This window comes from Marmota flaviventris, chromosome 18 (genome assembly GCF_047511675.1).
Source record: "Marmota flaviventris isolate mMarFla1 chromosome 18, mMarFla1.hap1, whole genome shotgun sequence".
Classification (NCBI taxonomy): domain Eukaryota; kingdom Metazoa; phylum Chordata; class Mammalia; order Rodentia; family Sciuridae; genus Marmota; species Marmota flaviventris.
Window position 1 is genome coordinate 4,171,887 of NC_092515.1, and position 15,980 is coordinate 4,187,866.

Sequence of the window (15,980 nt, forward strand, 5' to 3'; positions counted from 1 at the left end):
GCAGATAAAACTACACATGACATACATATTTTCTCTACACTAGAAGAAGCTATAAATTTTCATAAAAAGTTCCATGTCAATGCTAATACTTTACAAAAGCGTTTTAAAATAACTAAGGAACAAGCTAGACAAATAATAAAACAATGTCAAAATTGTGTGACCTTTTTACCACAATTTAATCTTGGAGTCAATCCTAGAGGATTGATACCTAACCATATTTGGCAGATGGACGTCACACACTTGCCAGAATTTGGAAAATTAAAATATTTGCATGTTACAGTTGATACTTCTTCTGGATTTTTGATGGGCTCCCTTCATGCCGGAGAAAAAACTAAAGATGTTATAGCTCATTGCTTACAAAATTTTGCCACTGTGGGTGTTCCAAAACAGTTAAAAACAGATAATGCCCCTGGTTATACTTCTACCTCTTTTAAACAATTTTGCTCAACATTTGGCATTACTCATATAACAGGAATCCCATACAATCCACAGGGACAAGGCATAGTTGAAAGAGCTCATCAAACTATTAAAATGTACTTATTAAAGCAAAAAGAAGGAATTGGGAAGGGGTATATATTCCCCAAAGATAAACTTAAAATAACCCTTTTTACTCTAAACTTTTTAAATTTGGATTCATCAGGACTTAGTGCTGCGGAAAGGCATATGTGTCCAAAAAATGTGCATAAGCCCAAGGTACTTTGGAAGGATATTCTAACAGGACAATGGAAAGGTCCTGACCCAGTAATTTTCTGGAGTTGGGGGTCTGTTTGTGTGTTTCCACAGGGAGAACAGCAGCCGATTTGGATTCCAGAGAGATTAACCAAGGTCCTGACCCAGTGATTGTCTGGAGTCGGGGGTCTGTTTATGTGTTTCCACAGGGAGAACAGCAGCCGATTTGGATTCCAGAAAGATTAACTAAAGCGATTTCTACAGACCAAAAAGAAGACGATTTGGCTCAAATCCATAACAACTGATATCCAAAACTCCAGTTTGGCTATTCTTACATCTGCAACAGAACCAGGATGCTTTTTTCAATATCTATTTTATTATTGCCCTTTGCCATATCATGAAGTTCTATTTTGTTTTTTGAGCTCATACAGACCTAGGTTAATGTTTTGCTGATCAGTTCTATTTTTTGACCATAGAGTTTTTAAACATTGCAATGGAGATTTCACCTGTAAAAAGTTATAAGGCCTTTACTATAATGTTATGTGTTGTATGTATTATATTATGTGTGCACACTTGTGTTTTGTGTTATATGTTTGAATGTATGTATGTCCATATATCATATATGATGAGCACTCATGAAAAAATGGATCCAAATATTTTTTTTTAATTCACGTGATTTAAATGGTTTAATTTAATTGGGTAAACAGCTGTTGAAGATTGTTTTAATATGTGAACACAAAAGAAGGTTAACAGATCTGTTTGTTTACTTTCACCTTTCCTTTTCATTATATTTAATAATTCTCTTAAAGGTAATGTAAATTGTTAAGAAAATTGTTTTCTTTTAGTGCCTTCTGTAATGTCACATAATTTTTTCTTTAGCCATTATTGCCAGAATTCCTATCTTCATCCCAGTGCTGGTGAAGTCAAAGATAAAACCAATCTACAGCTTCTACAATAGCCATCACTGAACTGCTTGCAGAACTTGCCTGGACACATTGTGAGCTCACCTGTATGCATTGTGAACTATCTGTTGGTGCAGCGACTTGTGGTAGTGTTGGGGTATTTTTGCTGATGATGTCACCGGTGGTACAATTTTTCAAAGGAGCCCTCAATTGGCTTAATGTCATGGCATTTTGCATCCTCCTCTACTAGTGATGGTCTAAAATTTGGGGGCCAACAGAGGTGAGGCAAAGAACCTCACCCCCCCACTGGTGCAAAGGCCTATCCACAAGTATAGCTGTATGCTGGACTGGTAGTCAGTGACGGGTATGATCCAATTGCAGTGGTACCAACCTAAGACAGGAGGCTGACGCCTAGAGGTCAGTTCATCCGATGACGGGTAAGGACCATATGTTGAATTGGACTGCCTAACAGACACGGTCCCTAAGCCACATGCTTGTTGTTTAAACAAAGAGGGGGAGATGTTGAGAGCCACAGCCGAAGGGGCCCCAGCAAACTTCCAGCTGCAAGCAAACTTCCAGCTGCCGGCTGATGATTGGCTCACAGTGGCCCCAGCAACATCTAGCTGATTGGCTTCTCTGCGGTGATGCTCATTGGACTGTTTCCCTGCCCTTTCAGACCACGGAGCTGCTCATTGGGGGACTTTTTTGGCTCCGCCCACGTGACCCAGCCAATCGGCCTCAAGAGCAGGAGGATTGTGGGAGGTGGAGAGAAGCTTGTGTGGGAGAGAGAGGCTTGTGAAAAGCCGGTGGTGGCAGTTGAGGCTCTGAGGGTTTTTCCTGAGAGGCTGTTTTGTTTGGCGTGTGTGGTTCTAAAAATAAAGTTAGTTTCTTTTGACAAGTGGCTCCTGATTGTGCCCAGCCAGACTGCGGCACTACTTCATGGAATAATTTGAGGAAGTTTGGTGTTCGTTCCTTTTAAAGGTAGAGTAGGATGTAGCTGAGAATCTATCTGGTCTCAATTTCATTAACCTTGGCTCTGATCTCAGTCATTTCATGTGTTCTACTGATTTTATATTAGTCCTTCCTTTTGTAGGTCCTTGGTATTTAGCATTACAATATTTATTTGTTGTCTTTCTGGTATTTTTTAAAGTAGGCATTCAATGTTATGGAATTTTCTTTACAAAATCCCTTCCTACTATCCCAAGAAATTTAACACAATATCTCTGCTCTCATTTATTTCTAAAAAAAAAAATTCTTGATTTCTTCTTTCATTTATTCTATGATCCATCCCTCACTTATAAATGTATTTTTTCAATATCCATGTACTTGTATGATTTCTATGCACCATGCTGTTTATTTCTAGTTTCATTACATTCTGATCTGATAGGATTCAGAGGATAACATCAATTTTTTTTATACTTGATAAGACTTACATTGTACCTTAGAATATATTTTAGTGAAAAATGTCCTAAAATGATGTGTGTTGAGACCCTCTCATAGGTTTGGTATCCAGAGCCTTTGGTTACTTCTCTCTGTTGTTGCTAAAGATATGGATGTGTGTAGGTGGGGCCTGGGGCCCACCTTTAGTCATTTCTACTTGGGGTCTCGTCATTAGTCTGGGCTTTTGTCTCTTCTGGTGTTTATGTTAAGGTATAGCTGAAGAGTTTCAGTACTTAGTGTGTGAAACAAGGCATGATGTCTTTTGGCTGAGTTTAGTTCAGCAGCAGAGTTTTTACTACAGGTTCCAGCACCTCCCAGAATAGGGAACACAAACAATAAGCAACAACTCCGGAAACAATACACGACTTTCAATGAAATACTTGGTTCCTACTATGTTATATACAACGTGAATTTGAAACAAACAAACAAAAAACCCAGAAATGGTAGGGTCACTGTTTGGTACCAGCAAAACTCATAAGTAACCAAGAACTATATCTGGGAGTAAAGCAAACAACAGGTGTCAACTATAGCACCCACAGCAGTGACAACTGCAACAGCATTAATGTGGGGTTGGGAATCATATAAACCAATTAGAGCTAAAAATTATAAGAATACAGTTAATTAAGAAAAAAGAAAGTGTGATTGGAAGACAGAAAAGAGTTCGTAATTTCAAAAACTGAACAGAGAGAATGCAGAAGAGATGTAGCATATGATGGTTATAAAGGAGCAGAAAAAATAGAAGTTAAACAGTAAATGGAGGGTGAAAGAGAGAACAATAGAATTTGGCTTTCAGAAGAAATAAAAAGAAGAGAAACAGACAAAAGAAAACAACACAACACAAAACAAAATACACCAATCAAAATCCCTAGACCTCAGAAGACAAGGAGAAGAAAAAATTTTATACAATGCTAAATATTTTCCAAAATGCTAAAATTGAGGAAAAAGAAACATATGTGCACATATATGTTTCCTTGAAACTATCAGAACTGCAAACACCCCCCCACACACACACACACACAAACACATCATAAAAGGCAGGGTGGGGGAAAAACATTCTTAATGAGAAATTAAGGAATCATTTTTACTGCGATGTTCAGAATAGTCAGTGAGACTAGATAGTCACTGCCTGGGACCGTCTTTTTTCCATTTCCACTTGAGCTATGTACTGAGCAAGAGAAGGAGGGATGAGGGTTGTTAAAGCCTTCCAAACTGGTCCTTTTAGGTGTTATCCCCCTGAAGCTCTATATGCTGCTCACTTTGGATGTCCATCTGCTTTCTTAGGTTTGAAAATTTCTCTGCTATTTTGCTGAAGAGGTTCTTGATGGTTTAGTCTGTATCTGCATGTTCTCTCCTATCCCAGGGACTCTCTGGTTTTGTCTTTTGATGTTGTTGTGAATTCTTGTGTTTTCTGATCCTGTTTTATTGGTTTGTTTTTTGCCTTATTGCATACTGAATATTCAGGTTCTAAGACACCTGTCATCAAGGCCTAAAGTTCTGCCTTCAAGGACTGAAGTTCATTCTCTCTGCAATCTAAACTTTGGCCATACTTTGAAGTGAATGCTTAATTTGATTCATTAGGCATTTTATTTCCACGAGCTCTCATTTGTTTCTTCTCACTATCTCTATTGTTTTTTAACTGAAATGTGCTTTCATCTCCTGTATTTGTTCTCTTAAATCATTCCTTAGATCTTACTTACTTGGTACATTTTAATAATCAGGGTATTTTATGGTTTCTCTGTGGAATTTATTCTAGGTCCCTACCTGAGGGTTCCTTTCTTGGGGGATTGTGAATTCGAGGGGAAACCTGTTTGCCTATTTTCCCATGTTTTTGGAGGTCTCAAACTCACACTTCTGTTGTGAGGAATTACTCTCCCTCATTCCTTCATGTGTCATTTGGTGAGTAATAACCATTTTTTGTTCTTGGGACTTCTGTTTTTGCTGAATTAGATGCCCAGGAAATACGACCTGAGGTACCCTCTAGTTGTTCCTGCCTGATGCCTGGGTTCTTGGTCTACGGTTTTTGGTTCCTCTATCCTTTGTGTTGAAGTATTGTTGGTGTTCATGTGGGGCTAGTGCATGTGTGAACAGAGGTTCACTGTTACTTCACTGAGTTGTGAGTGTATCTCAGCAGCAGGATCTCTACTCTCCTCCTCTTCAGTGTCTACCCAGCTTAATAAGCCCAAGGACTTCATGTGGATAGAACAGATAATAAAGGTCCCAAATATATTGGGGTTTTTGTTCCTCCATATATGCCTGCATTACTAGTAAATATCATTTTCTTTCCATATATGGGCATCAAATGAATGGCTAAAACAAATTTTTTAAATGAAAATATTTAGATACTGTTCTGTTGAATGTTATGATCCAAATATATATTACAATGGTTGTTCTTCAATGATGCATGTTCAGGGTCTTAGTAAGGACACTCGCTGTTTTATATATATATATACACACACACACACATATATAGCATTTTTTTTACCTAAGACCACCAAAATGTTTTTTATTATAAAAGTTACATTCATTTTCTTTAACATTTAAGCCATACATTCATTCAAAAGTGATATGTTGCGTGTTGTGAGTGGTGACAGAATTCTCCTCTTCTTCAAAATGACTATAAAATATCAGTTTATTCTGGAAGTGGCAAATTCTCTTTTCTTTTCCCTCCACTCCATTTTGATGTTTCCTCCAGGTTATCATCAACTGAGTTTTCAAGTTGGCTTTTCTATGAAAGATAACTGGAAACTACCCTCATTCACATGTGCACCTTGATGCATTTTAATCCAATATGTGCATATAGTAGAAGTTATACTTCATGTAAAAATTATTATATTTTGAGAAGGTGTTGCAATGTTTCCCAGGCTCAGTTTTAATACCTGGGCTAAAACCTAACTTCTGTCTGAGCCTCCAGAGGAGCTGGGAACTACAGGTGTACACGACTGGGCTTCCCTTCAAAAATTTTAATGTGTTGTTTTGCTCATAGGAAGAACTGTTGCTATAATTCAAAGGAAAACATGAGACTGATAGAATGGACTAAAGAGACGTGGCCATGGTATTGATGTTCTTATTACAGACTGCAGTAGGGGTTCTAGGAAATTTCTCTCTGCTTTATCACTATTTAGTCCTTTTCTGCAATGAGTGCTCATTAAGATCCACTGATTTGATTCTCAGGCACCTGATTATAGCCAACTCCTTTGTCATTCTCTCTAAATAAATTCCCCAAACAATGACAACTCTTGAGCTGAAACATTACTTCAATGACTATGTGTGCAAACTTCTTTTCTACATGCAGTGAGTGGGCAGGAGTGTGTCCATTTTCATCACCTGCCTCTTGAGCATCTTCCAGAACATCACCATCAGCCCCATGAAGTCCTGTTGGAAGGATGTCAAAGGAAAAGCTCCAAAGTATATTGGTTTCTCTATTTCCCTTTCTTGGATTCTATACGTGGTGGTGAATTCCATTTTTCCTCTCCAGATATTTAGCAAATGGAGTATCAAAAACCTGACAAAGAAAACAAATTTTGGGTACTGTTTTTCTCAACGTGGCGACAAAATCTCAGAATCAATATATGCAGCCTTATTTGTATTTCCTGAGATTGTCTTTTCCATGCTCATGATCTGGCCCAGTGGCTCCATGGTTCTCCTTCTGTACAGGCACAAGCAGAGGGTTCAGCACATTCACAGCATCAAAGTTTCCCCCAGATCCTGCCCTGAGTCCAGAGCCACCCAGAGAATCCTTGTCCTGGTGGGCACCTTTGTGAGTTTCTACACCCTCTCCTCCCTATTAAATGTTTGTGTTGCTCTTGATTTTAATCCCAGCTGGTGGTTGGTGAACACCAATTCACTCATCTCCACGTGTTTTTCCACTGTCAGCCCTTTCTTCTCATGAGCCCTGACTCCATTCTATCCAGGCTCTACTTCTGAGGCATAAACCAATTTTAAATTTGTTCTCAAGTATATGAATTATATGTTTTTGCACAATATACAGTTGTTTAGTCTTATTCTTCCTCAAAACACCAATCAAAAAAACTTACGAAGAGTCCCTTGACTTTCTATTGTAAACCCCAAAGGACATTGGGATTCTTAGCTGTCTCAATGTGGTGTCAACATGGCCATGGTGATGGGGAAGACTGAGCGGAAGGTGAAGAGATCTTCCACATGCCCAGACCACAGTACAGGTCTGCTCCATGGTCATGCCCTAAACCATGGTACATTAGTTACCATGCAGAGAATGTTTTTAAACAGAAGCAGGGTGATAGACATCTGACAGATAATGCTGGAATACCCATGATAATCTAGCTCCTTTTTCATACACGTTGCTTACCAGGCTAAGATGTAAGTAGCCTCACCATTACCATAGAGCACTGATGGTTTCAGGACTGTCTGCATTAAGTGCACCATGCCCAGAGTCACAGAAAACATTCAGCTCAAGCATCCCAGCAATCACTTCCCACACAGGGCTAGAGGATTCCTGTGATCTTTCTACTCCATACAACAGGCACAGAGAGATTCTTGGTCCATCTCTAGAATCGAGGCTAGGATTCTTTTCATGGAGGCTGAACAGGAGACTGATTTTAAAACAATCTCCTTCTGCACCTTGAGAATCAGTTTTCAGTTTCACTTGGATTAAACCACACCAATCACTGTCAGTGAGGATCACATTAGTTAAATTAGGAGCTGTAAGTAAGGAACTGGGGCTGGGGTTGGAAACCCATTTATAATTTCTGTCTTGAGTCCATTCTTCAGCAACTGTTCTACTTTCTCAGTGGCTCTGAAATGCTTTTGGATTCAATCCAGAGTTCCCTGTTCTTATGTGATCACTTACCCAGACTCCTGAGATGGTCTTCCCTCCCAGATGCTGCTCTAACACTGCCATTTCCTTACTCACCAGGCTTTCTCTTTACCAGGATGGTGACCTCAGTGCAGAGGCCTCTGTGAATAAGACACCTATTGCAAGTAGGCTGCCAGCTTTTGAGATATGGGTCTCAGGCTCTGTGACCTCCCCTCCCCTCAGACCTGCTGTCATCACTGTGCCTCAGGTAGCAATGGACATACAGGTTTGGGAATTTGAGGACACTACTGAAAACTGTCTTCCCAAGGGACACTTAGCAAAAACAAGTATAAGTTTTCTCATAACCTGTCTTAAGGGGACCCAGAGTGTTTGGAGAGGCCCTTCCTTATCCACGGTCCCTGAAGGTGGAGAGGATCTCACTTGGAAGGGGCAGGACACTGACATCTGTCATGTGAAGGACTGACAGCGAGATGTGCATATCCTGTTGGATTCCTTGCTTCCCTGAGAAGTTTTCTACCCCAAACCAGTGACATCCTGTTTTTCATTTCCCTGAGTGGCACCATCATTAAAGGTATTAGCAGAGAAATGGAATGAGTGAAAATACCTGGGACGGGTTTTCAAAGAGACACAAGTAAAAACACAATATGATGCTGATACTTCACCTAGGATGTTATTGGACACTTCTACACAAAAACAAGTCAAGTTATTTGGACTCACTTGCATAATTTAATGACTGTATCTAAATTTTTAGCAAAATATAATTTTACCCCCATTGGCCCCTATTGGTGACAGGAAGGAGACAGTTCAACACACATAGTAGAAACAGAGAAGCTTGAGAGGTTTTCCACATACATAAAAACCCCAGGATACGATTGTTTGTTGAGAGCCACAGCCGAAGGGGCCCCAGCAAACTTCCAGCTGCCAGCAATCCAGCTGCCGGCTGATGATTGGCTCACAGTGGCCCCAGCAACATCTAGCTGATTGGCTCCTCGGCCCCAGCAACATCTAGCTGATTGGCTCCTCTGCGGTGATGCTCATTGGACTGTTTCCCTGCCCTTTCAGACCACGGAGCTGCTCATTGGGGGACTTTTTGGCTCTGCCCACGTGACTCAGCCAATCGGCCTCAAGAGCAGGAGGATTGTGGGAGGTGGGGAGAAGCTTGAGGGGGGAGAGACAGGCTTGTGGAAAGCCGGTGGTGGCAGTTGAGGCTCTGAGGGGTTTTTCCTGAGAGGCTGTTTGTTTGGCGTGTTTGGTTCTAAAAATAAAGTTAGTTTCTTTTGACAAGTGGCTCCTGATTGTGCCCAGCCAGACTGCGGCATCTGGTGGCTCGCACGGGGAGCGACTGAGGGTAAGTGAACTGCTCGCCCCTGAGGGCAGGGCGAGAGGATGGGTAGCCATTTTAAGATTCTTCTTTTGTTATTTTGTTTCACTTTTGTTTTAAGTTGCCTGTCCCTGGAGATGAGTGAGACGGAAGAAAAACCGCTCACATCTGAGGAAAAACTATTTACGTCTGAGGAACAGATAGGGAGAAAGGACGGATGCACATGTCAGGAGGATAGAAAGGCTATAATGACTTTTTGTTGTTCCCTTTTTATCTCATTCTGTCTCGGTTTTGTTTGGCGTCATCTTGTTGGGTTGTATTATAGTAGAAATACGGGATCAGAAATTAGTAAAAAACAAACTGAAAGAGTGTTAAGTAAATTGTTAGAGGAAGGAGGCATCTCAGTAAAATCAAGAACAGTCAGGGCATACGTTGATACAATACAAAAATGTAGCCCATGGCTTTTTAAGGAGGAGTTGTTAAATATATCACAATGGAACCATCATGGTGAAGATTTAAAAAGAATAGAAAAGAAAAGCCCAGGGACTCTGCCAGTTGGCACATTGCCATTGTGGACGTTCGTATCTTGTTTGCTTAGTCCAAAGCCTTCAGTTCAGACAATGGTAGAGGAAGGAGAAGACATAATGATTCAAGTAAAAGAGAAGGTCTCTCAAGTTAGTCAGACAGAGGAAAAGATTCAAGTAAAAAAGAAGGTCTCTCAAGTTAGTCAGACAGAGGAAAAGATTCAAGTAAAAGAGAAGGCCTCTCAAGTTAGTCAGACAGAGAAAGAAAGTGTAAAACAGAAAAAGCCATCAGGGGGAAAGTTACAACAGGAGATTGCTACTAACACCTTTCTATCACCAGAGGGTGTAAGTGTCCAACCAACAGCACCACCTCTACAGGAGACTGCTACTAACACCTTTCTATCACCAGAGGATGTAAGTGTCCAACTAACAAGGCCACCTCCATATGCTGGGAGGTCCCCAACCCCCGCAGTTGATAGTTGGGATCCTGAGACAAGATCTCAAATATTAACATGCCCTGTATTTGAGGCAGGAGGGCAGCGATTTTACCAAGTTTTAAATTTCAAAACAGTGAAGCAGCTAAAAGAGGCTGTAACAACCTATGGTCCTCAAGCACCCTTCACTGTAAGCTTGGTCGAATCCATTAACAACTTGAACATGACGCCAGCAGATTGGGCTAATATGTGTAAAGCTGTGCTAAATGGAGGACAATACCTGTTATGGAAGGTTGCCAATGAGGAATTTTGCAAGGAGACGGCTAGGCGAAATGCAGCAGCTGGTTATCCTCAGAGAAATCTAGATATGTTGTTAGGAAAGGGACCTTATGAGGATCAGCAGCAACAAATGGCATATGATCCTGGCGTATACGCACAAATTGCTGCAGATGCAATTAAGGCATGGAAGACTTTACAAGGACATGGAGGTTTACAAGGTCAATTATCTAAGGTAATACAAGGAGCTAATGAACCTTATGCTGAATTTGTAGATAGGCTTATTCAAACAGCTACCAGAGTTTTTGGGAATACAGAACAAGCAATGCCATTACTAAAACACCTGGCTTATGAGCAAGCGAATCGTTGGTGCAGAGATATCATTAGACCATGGAAACATGAAGATTTAAACACATATATTAAATTATGTAGAGACATTAATGAACAAGAGCAAGTCGTGGCAGCTGCAGTAAAACAGGCTTTAGATGCCAGAGACATTAATGAACAAGGGCAAATTGTGGCAGCTGCAGTAAAACAGGCTTTAGATGCCAGGCCAAGAACATGCTACAATTGTGAACAAACAGGACATTTTAAAAGGAATTGCCCCATTGGAGGAGGGTTTAACAAAACTAGGTATCCAAGGAGTAGAATACCAGGTATTTGCCCACGATGCCGTAGAGGGAGACATTGGGCTAATGAATGCCGTTCTCAAACCACCATAGAGGGTACTCCATTATCAAAAAACGAACAAGGACCAGGTGTTTATCCACGATATCGTGGAGAAAGGCATCAGGCTCCATTGCCAAAAAATGGACAAGGGGGCCCAATGCTCCAGGGCCCAAAACCACAAATATACGGAGCACTGGAGGAACCCAGCAACCCCATCAGGGTAGTGCCCAGGACACATTGTCCATCAGATCCCTCATCAGACAAACCAGAGGGAGCGCAGGGTTGGACATCTGCGCCTCCGCCAGAGCAGTACTAACTCCAGAGATGGGAGTTCAAATCATTCCCACAGGGGTGAAAGGACCTCTTCCCAAAGGAACAGTAGGCTTATTATTGGGACGCAGCTCTTCTACTCTAAAAGGACTTATGATAAGTCCTGGGGTAATTGATCCTGATTATGAAGGTGAAATAAAAATTATAGCCAGTTCTCCAAAGGGTATATCAGTAATTTCACCAGGAGATAGAATAGCACAGTTACTAATAATACCCAGCCTACATGATAAATTTTCCAGTCGTACTGTAGATAGAGGTTCCAAGGGATTAGGTTCCACAGGTGTAGATTGGGCTATGCTTTCTTTAAATTTAGATTCTCGCCCCATGCTAAAACTAAATATTCAAGGACATGAATTTAATGGGCTACTGGATACAGGTGCAGACCTTAGCATCATTTCTCGTCAAGAATGGCCAAAACATTGGCCATTACAACAAGCCACTCAAACGCTTCGAGGCCTAGGAGTGGCGACTAATCCCCATAGAAGTGCAATGGTATTAGATTGGAAGGATCCTGAAGGATGTGAAGGAACTATACAGCCATATGTATTGGATCATCTTCCTGTAAATTTATGGGGACGAGATGTCCTAGATCAATTAGGTTTGACATTAACAAATAACATCAACCAAAATGCACCCACTATTATGACTAGACAAGGTTTTAGGAAAGGAAAAAGATTAGAAAAACAAGAACAAGGTATAGCAGCACCAATACAAATAGATCAAGGAACAGACAGACATGGGTTGGATTTTCAGAAAGGGCCACTGAGACAATAAAAATTACTTGGAAATCAGAAAGACCAGTATGGGTTCCTCAGTGGCCCCTGACTAAAGAAAAGATACAAGCAGCCCATGACCTGGTCAAACAACAATTAGCAGAAGGACATATACAACCTTCTGTATCTCCCCATAATACTCCCATTTTTGTCATCAAAAAGAAATCTGGTAAATGGAGATTATTGCAAGATTTAAGAGCCATTAATAATGAGATGGTTATTATGGGACCTGCTCAATCAGGGATTCCTCAGTTGTCTGCTTTGCCAAAAACCTGGTATGTTTTAGTTATAGATATTAAAGATTGTTTTTTTTTCAATTCCAATTCATCCTGAGGATAGTCCACGTTTTGCATTTACTATCCCTGCACTGAATCATGAAGGTCCTGATCAGAGATATGAATGGAAAGTCCTCCCTCAAGGGATGGCTAACAGCCCAACTATGTGTCAAATTTATGTTAACAAAAGCAATCCAGCCACTTAGAAATCAAAATTCTGAACTACAAATATTTCACTATATGGATGATGTATTATTAGCACACAAAGATAAAAACACATTGCTAGAATGTTATGCCACACTTACAAACTTATTAAAAAAATTATAATCTAGAGATAGCAATAGATAAAGTACAATTAAATTTTCCAATTAATTATTTAGGAGTTCTATTATCCTCAACCATGGTCCGTCCACCAAAAATTCAAATACGAGTAGATCAACTCAAATCACTTAATGACTTTCAAAAGTTATTAGGAGACATAAATTGGATAAGGCCTTATTTAGGTATACCAACAGGAGAGTTGGGACCTTTATTTGATATCCTAAAAGGTCCATCAGATCCAAATTCACCCCGAATGTTAACGCCTGAAGCAAGAAAGGCATTAAAAATCATTGAAACATATATGGAAAATATGCATTTGGATAGAATTGATATAAGTTTGCCTTTATTATTTATTGTACTACCAACAAAAAATATTCCTACAGGAGTATTTTGGCAAGAAGGTCCATTATTATGGATACATTTATCTTATTCTCCTAACACTATTCTTACTAGGTATCCTGAGGCTGTAGGACAATTAATACTCAAAGGAATAAAAGCAGCAAAGGGAGTGTTTGGAATTTCTCCCAATAAAATTATTACTCCATATACTATGAATCAAATTGATGAGTTAGCTAATGAGTTAAATACTTGGGCAATAATCATGTGCAAATCTAATGTTTCATTTGATAACCACTTACCATCTAATCCTTTATTGTCTTTTTGGTCATTGCATCCTGTAATTTTTCCAAAAATGACAAGAAAAACACCTATCATGAATGCTCCAAATATATTCACTGATGGGTCAAATAATGGTACAGCAGCAGTAGTTACCCCTGATCAAACTTTTACATTTTTAGTACCCAAACAATCAGCTCAAAAGGTAGAGCTTAATGCAGTTTTACAAGCTTTTGTGATGTTTAAAGATTCTGTATTTAATTTATTTTCTGATAGTCAGTATGTAGTTAATGCTATAGTATCTCTTGAAGATGCTGGTAGGATTTCCCCTTCTTCTACTGTTTTCTCTTTGCTTTCCACTATACAAAGTCTAATCTGGGACAGAAAAGATCCATTCTTTATAGGACATATCAGGGCACATACAGGATTGCCTGGAGCCCTTAGTTTGGGCAATGATTTAGCAGATAAAACTACACATGACATACATATTTTCTCTACACTAGAAGAAGCTATAAATTTTCATAAAAAGTTCCATGTCAATGCTAATACTTTACAAAAGCGTTTTAAAATAACTAAGGAACAAGCTAGACAAATAATAAAACAATGTCAAAATTGTGTGACCTTTTTACCACAATTTAATCTTGGAGTCAATCCTAGAGGATTGATACCTAACCATATTTGGCAGATGGACGTCACACACTTGCCAGAATTTGGAAAATTAAAATATTTGCATGTTACAGTTGATACTTCTTCTGGATTTTTGATGGGCTCCCTTCATGCCGGAGAAAAAACTAAAGATGTTATAGCTCATTGCTTACAAAATTTTGCCACTGTGGGTGTTCCAAAACAGTTAAAAACAGATAATGCCCCTGGTTATACTTCTACCTCTTTTAAACAATTTTGCTCAACATTTGGCATTACTCATATAACAGGAATCCCATACAATCCACAGGGACAAGGCATAGTTGAAAGAGCTCATCAAACTATTAAAATGTACTTATTAAAGCAAAAAGAAGGAATTGGGAAGGGGTATATATTCCCCAAAGATAAACTTAAAATAACCCTTTTTACTCTAAACTTTTTAAATTTGGATTCATCAGGACTTAGTGCTGCGGAAAGGCATATGTGTCCAAAAAATGTACATAAGCCCAAGGTACTTTGGAAGGATATTCTAACAGGACAATGGAAAGGTCCTGACCCAGTAATTGTCTGGAGTCGGGGGTCTGTTTGTGTGTTTCCACAGGGAGAACAGCAGCCGATTTGGATTCCAGAGAGATTAACCAAGGTCCTGACCCAGTGATTGTCTGGAGTCGGGGGTCTGTTTATGTGTTTCCACAGGGAGAACAGCAGCCGATTTGGATTCCAGAAAGATTAACTAAAGCGATTTCTACAGACCAAAAAGAAGATGATTTGGCTCAAATCCATAACAACTGATATCCAAAACTCCAGTTTGGCTATTCTTACATCTGCAACAGAACCAGGATGCTTTTTTCAATATCTATTTTATTATTGCCCTTTGCCATATCATGAAGTTCTATTTTGTTTTTTGAGCTCATACAGACCTAGGTTAATGTTTTGCTGATCAGTTCTATTTTTTGACCATAGAGTTTTTAAACATTGCAATGGAGATTTCACCTGTAAAAAGTTATAAGGCCTTTACTATAATGTTATGTGTTGTATGTATTATGTTATGTGTGCACACTTGTGTTTTGTGTTATATGTTTGAATGTCCATATATCATATATGATGAGCGCTCATGATAAAATGGATCCAAATATTTTTTTTTGTTTCACGTGATTTATATGGTTTAATTTAAATTGGGTAAACAACTGTTGAGGATTGTTTTAATATGTAAACAAAAAAGAAGGTTAACAGATCTGTTTGTTTACTTTCACCTTTCCTTTTCATTATATTTAATAATTCTCTTAAAGATAATGTAAATTGTTAAGAAAATTGTTTTCTTTTAGTGCCTTCTGTAATGTTACATAATTTTTTCTTTAGCCATTATTGCCAGAATTCCTATCTTCATCCCAGTGCCGGTGAAGACAATGTAAACTGTTAAGAAAATTGTTTTCTTTTAGTGCCTTCTGTAATGTTACATAATTTTTTCTTTAGCCACTATTGCCAGAATTCCTATCTTCATCCCAGTGCTGGTGAAGTCAAAGATAAAACCAATCTACACCTTCTACAATAGCCATCACTGAACTGCTTGCAGAACTTGCCTGGACACATTGTGAGCTCACCTGTATGCATTTTGAACTATCTGTTGGTGCAGTGACTTGTGGTAGTGTTGGGGTATTTTTGCTGATGATGTCACCGGTGGTACAATTTTTCAAAGGAGCCCTCAATTGGCTTAATGTCATGGCATTTTGCATCCTCCTCTACTAGTGATGGTCTAAAATTTGGGGGCCAACAGAGGTGAGGCAAAGAACCTCACCCCCCCACTGGTGCAAAGGCCTATCCACAACTATAGCTGTATGCTGGACCGGTAGTCAGTGACGGGTATGATCCAATTGCAGTGGTACCAACCTAAGACAGGAGGCTGACGCCTAGAGGTCAGTTCATCCGATGACGGGTAAGGACCATATGTTGAATTGGACTGCCTAACAGGCACGGTCCCTAAGCCACATGCTTGTTGT

General features: G+C 39.5%; 1 pseudogene; it reads left to right on the top strand.

Annotated features, from left to right (window-relative positions):
- Window positions 1-6,039: 6,039 nt before the first annotated feature.
- Window positions 6,040-6,900, top strand: LOC114080091 (vomeronasal type-1 receptor 4-like; annotated as a pseudogene).
- The last annotated feature ends 9,080 nt before the right edge of the window (window positions 6,901-15,980 follow it).